At 42.6% G+C, this 5,674-nt stretch overlaps 1 non-coding gene across 1 annotated transcript; it reads right to left on the bottom strand.

The window, feature by feature from the left end:
* Positions 1-3,146: 3,146 nt before the first annotated feature.
* Positions 3,147-3,253, bottom strand: LOC116545909. The gene has a single exon (XR_004266504.1). It is a non-coding gene; the product is annotated as a U6 spliceosomal RNA (small nuclear RNA).
* Between the last annotated feature and the right edge of the window lie 2,421 nt (positions 3,254-5,674).

Below are 5,674 nucleotides of genomic sequence, written 5' to 3'. Positions count from 1 at the left end.
TTGGCCAGCATGGTAAAACCCTGTCTCTACTAAAAATACAAAAAATTAGCCAGGATTGGTGGTGTAGCCCTGTAATCCCAGCTACTCAGGAGGCTGAGGCAGGAGAATCGCTTGAACCCAGGAGATGGAGGCTGCAGTATTGGTGCCACTGCACTCCAGCCTGGGCAACAAGAGCGAAACTCCACCTCAAAAAAGAAAAATAAAAAACCAAAGATGTTTTCCCTTAGCACTTAACAACTATTACTGTATTATCTTCTTGCATCCATTAAAAAAAATCTTTTTATTCTGAAAAATTTTAATCTTACAGAAAAAGTAGAAGGAATAATACACTAAGCCCCCAGATATCCCTCACTTGACTTCAGCAATGACCAATATATTTGCATCTATTTTGCTGATGGGAAATCTCATGTCAATCTCATTCTCGTTTTTTGGGGGTCTTTTTGTTCTGGTAACTTTTAGGTAGTTTGTCAGCCTTCTTGTTCTGAAAATGTACCACAGTCTCTATGTTTGCCTTTTTTAAAAAATCCTGATTAGCATTCAGAGAGGTCTCTCTCAATCTAAAGACTTGGATTTTGGTACAGTTCTAAAAATTTGTTGACTGTTATTTTTTGAATATTGCTTCAATTATCTCCTGGAAATTCTTTTAGAGAAATCTTGTAACTACTGAATCTTTTCTCCATGTGTCTTTATAATTTTCTTCATTCTTTTAATCCCTTTATCTCTGTGCTGTGTTCTGGGAAAATTTCTCAATATAACCTTCAGCTTTCTAGTTTCTCTTTCAGCTGTGTACAGTCTGCTCTTCACTGATACATTTTATGGTTACAATGCTTGATTGTATACTTCTCTCCTCTAGGAAAATTCTCCTGCGTACATCCCTAGTGGAAATGGTTATCTGGAGGGCCTCATTGGCAGAGGGGTGGGCCACATAGGATCACTGTGGCTATAGCGTGAGCCTGGGAGGGCCGCCATCTTAGATTGAGAGGGACCTCTCTGAATGCTAATCAGGTTACATTGAGGGCCGCCATCTTCCTGAGGTGAAGATCTTAATTTAACTGATAGAACCTAAAAGTAGTTACTTCTAAATGGCAAAGGAATTTTATTTCTACTTTTTGTTGAAGAATAGAATAAAGAGCGTTAATACATTATGCACCTCAACTTTTACATGTGTATACAGTTGTGTAATCACCACCCAGATCAAAATATAGATGATCCCTAGCCTTCCAGAAGTTCTTTGTGCCTCTCTCCAGTCACTATGCATCCCCTCTTCCCACTACAAGTAACCATTTCCTCCGATTTCTATCATCATCAATTAGTTTTCCTGTTTTTGAACATTATATACATGGAATTACATCATATGTATGTGTCTGACTTCCTTTGCTGAACATACAGCCATGAGATTCATCCTTGTTGTGTATAAGCTGTTCTTTTTTGAGATGGAGTCTCCCTCTGTCACCAGGCTGGAGTGCAATCTCTGCTCACTGCAACTTCCACTTCTTGGTTTCAAGTGATTCTCCTGCCTCAGCCTCCCGAGTAGCTGGGACTACAGGCATGCACAACCACACCAAGCTAATTTTTGTATTTTTAGTAGAGACAGAGTTTCACCATGTTGGCCAGGATGGTCTTGATCTCTTGATGTCATGATCCACCTGCCTTGGCCTCCCAAAGTGCTGGGATTATAGGTGTGAGCTATACCGTGCCTGGCCATAAGTTGTCCTTTTATATTGCAGTGTAATGTTCTATTGGATGAATAGATCACAGTTTATATATTAATTCTCCTATTGTTAGACATTTAGTTCTTTTCTAGTTTTTAATTATGTTGAATAAAACTTATAGGAACATTTTCATTTGTGCCTTTTGGGATATATATGCATTTATTTCCCTTAGGTGCAAACCTAGGAAAGAGATTGCTGGGCCATAGACCAGGCATGTATTTAGCTTTAGTAGATACAGTCAAATAATGTTTCCAAAGTGGTTGTACCAATTTACATTCCCATCAGCAGTGTATGAGATTTCCAGTTGCTCCACATCCTTGCCAATACCTAGTTTTATGAGCCCTTTTATTTTTAGCCATTCTGGGGATTTGTAGATGTATCTCATGGTTTTAATTTGCATTTTCCTGATGAGCAGTGATGTTGGTCACTGTGACAGATGAGATTTTCCTAAAAGAAAGTCTCAGCAATGTCTCCCATCCCACATGACCTTACAATGTAACTTTGGCATTCTTCCAACGGATAGGTGGCATCTGTATTCCCCCCCTTGAATCTTGTGACTATGGTGGAAGTGGTAACGTGACTCCTGAGGCTAGGTTGTAAGCGGCATTGCCTAGTTTTCTGAGACATCACTTTGGAGCCCAGAGCTTCCATATGAGTAGTTAAACTAACCTGAGGTCACTATGCTATGACAAAGCCCAAACAAGCTCATACAAAGAGATCATGTGGAGAGGCCCTGAGACTACGTGAGAAGAAAAAGATTTCCAGCCAGCCTCGGGCTGCTCTAGACCCCCACTGGTCCACCTCCAGCTACCATTTGACTGCAACTGCATGGATCACACTAAGCCAGGCCCTCCCAGCTAACACGATCCTCAATACTTGAATGTTGCTTTAAGCCAGTAATTCTCAACTAGGGGAAATTTTGCCCCCTGGGATGTGTGGCGCTGCCTGGAGATGTTGTCATAACTTGGGGCTGGGCGCATGGTGGTACTTGCATCCAGTGGGTGGAGACCAGGGGTGCTGCTAAACATCCTGCAGGACACAAGACAGCCTCCAGGACAAAGAATTATCTGGTCCCAAGTGCCAATTGCGCTGAGATTGAGAAACCCTACTTTAAGCTACATGATCCACTAAGCTTTAAGTTGATTTGTTACATAGCAAAAGTACTAGAACAATCATGCAGGCAGAGAGGGAGATCTATCTATCTATCTATCTATCTATCTATCTATCTATCTATCTATCTATCTAGACAGAGTTTCGCTCTTGTCATCAGGGCTGGAGTGCAATGGTGCGATCTTTGCTCACTGCAGCCTCCGCGTCCCAGGTTCAAGCGATTGTCCTGCTTCAGCCTCCTGAGTAGCTGGGATTACCAGCACCTGCCACCACTCCCGGCTAATTTTTGTATTTTTTTTTATTCTTTTATTTTTTTTTAATTAAAAAAATATGGAACGCTTCACAAATTTGCGTGTCATCTTTGCGCAAGGGCCATGCTAATCTTCTCTGTATCGTTCCAATTTTAGTATATGTGTTGCCAAAGTGAGCACTAATTTTTGTATTTTTAGTAGAGACAGGGTCTCACCATGTTGGCCAGGCTGGTCTTGAACTCCTGACCTCAAGTGATCAGCCCACCTCAGCTTCCCAAAGTGCTGGGATTACAGGCATGAACCACCAATCCCAGCACAAGAGGGAGTTTATTAAAGAAGATTAGTTCACAGGCTGGGCACAGTGGCTCACGCCTGTAATCCCAGCACTTTGGGAAGCTGAGGTGGGCTGATCACTTGAGGTCAGGAGTTCAAGACCAGTCTGGCCAACGTGGTGGAACCCTGTCTCTACTAAGAATACAAAAAATTAGCCAGACATTGTTGCAGGTGCCTGTAGTCCAGCTACTTGGGAGGCTGAGGCAGGAGAATCAGTTGAACCCACGAGGCAGAGGTTATGGTGAGCCGAGTTTGCGCCACTTCATTACTGCATTCCAGGTTGGCTGACGGAGTGAGACTCTGTCTCAAAAAAGAAAAGAAAAGAAAATTAGTTCACGAATCTCTGAGAGGGCCAGAGTGTTGGACTTAAAGGTTAATCAGCCAGGAGTGCTCTTCAAACTGCATCACTGGGTGTCCAGTGAAGACCATTGGATGTGGACCCACGGCTTGCACCTGTGATGCTGAGAACTGGATTCAGAGCCTCTGAATACTAGATGCTGATGCCACTGTCACTAGAAAGTAGATTCCATGTGTCTCTTGCTTCTTCACATTGCTGACTTTGGAATCACTCTGACTCTGAGATGGCTGATGGATGAGCCCTGGGTCATGTGTGAACTGTCTGCAAAGAAGTTGAGAAACCAAATTTTCTGGCTTCTACCAGGGAGGCAGAACTAACGAAGCTTCCAAAGATGCTGGGAAGCCAGGAGCCTTGACAAGATCCCTTGGCACGATGTTGTGATAAGATTGTTGCAAATGCCTTCAGGTTATTTCTAGTTTTTGTTTTTGTTTTTGTTTGTTTTAACTTATTTAAAATAGGCCAAGCGCCGGTGGCTCATGCCTGTAATCCCAGCACTTTGGAAGGTCGAGGCGGGTGGATCACGAGGTCAAGAGATTGAGACCACCCTGGCCAACGTAGTGAAACCCTGTCTCTACTAAAAATACAAAAATTAGCTGGGCGTAGTGGCACGCACCTGTAGTCCCAGCTACTTGAGAGGCTGAGGCAGGAGAATCGCTTGAATCCGGGAGGCAGAAGTTGCAGTGAGCTGAGATCGTGCCACTGCACTCCAGCCTGGCGAGAGAGTGACACTCTGTCTCAAAAAAACAAAAAACAAAAAACAAAAAAACAAAAAACAACTTATTGAAAATAATACTCTCCATTATTATACCTTTTGGGCTAGAGACTTTACTTTAGAGATTATAATCACAAAGAAATAACTACTCAGCTATAGTAACATGGCACTTATTGTCTTATTGATTATAACTTCTGAAAACCGGAAATAGCTCAAGCACCATGGAACAACAGACTAATTTGTGATATACCAAATGTCTGCATTTTCCAGGGATGGTATGAATTCCAAATATTAGGTCACATTGTCTTCATCTGTTTATGCTTGGCCAGATGATGCATACAGTTTACCTTGAAATGTGTGATCACTGTGAATACGTAGTTTTATCCTGATGGAATATTGTAACAAAAACACTGACTATTTTACTAGGTGAATACCTGGAAAGCGGGTATCAAATGTTTTATGAAAGAAACGGAAGAATCTAAGTATACTCATTACAACCATGGCATATTAGCGTTTGCATAATGCAAAGGGTTTGCTTTTCGTTTCTAAAGTTAATATTGAAAAAGGAAATTCCCTTTTGTTTTTCTGATGTTGGTATTAACCTCACGGCTTCTGAAGAGCTTGCCCAGTAGGTGGCAGTACTGGATAAGAGCAGATAGAAAATTCTGCAGGCTGCCTTCCAGCACTGTTTCTCCAACTTTGGTATACATACCAATGATCCTGTTAAAACACAGCTTGTTGGGCCTCACTGCACTTGGAGTTTGAGTTAGTAGATGTTTTAGTCCCGTTGTGCTGCTATAACAAAATACCTGAGACTGAGTTATTTGTAAAGAACAGAAATGATGCCTCACAGTTCTGGAGGCTGGGAAGTCCAAGATCACTGACAGGTTTAGTGTTCAGTGAGGGCCTGCTCCATGGATGGTGTCTTCTCCCAGTGTCACCCTCACATATTGGAGGGCAGAGGGGCAAAAAAGGCCTAAGCCAGTTCCCTGCAGCCCTTTTATACCACACGGATCCACTCAGGACAGCAGAGCCCTCATGGCATAAACACCTCTGAAAGGCCCCATCTCTTAATACCACCACCATGGGGATTCCCTTTCAACATGAATTTGGAGGGGATGCCTTCAAACCATAGCAGCAGGTTTGGGGGGGGCCCGAGAATGTGCATTTCTAACAATTTCCCAGGTGAAACTGATGC

The sequence above is a fragment of the Sapajus apella genome, unplaced genomic scaffold, assembly GCF_009761245.1.
Source record: "Sapajus apella isolate SASKATOON/1434 unplaced genomic scaffold, GSC_monkey_1.0 scaffold444, whole genome shotgun sequence".
In the NCBI taxonomy this organism is placed as follows: domain Eukaryota; kingdom Metazoa; phylum Chordata; class Mammalia; order Primates; family Cebidae; genus Sapajus; species Sapajus apella.
The sequence above is the reverse complement of the archived record's forward strand: the minus strand, read 5'-3'. Positions and strand labels throughout refer to the sequence as shown.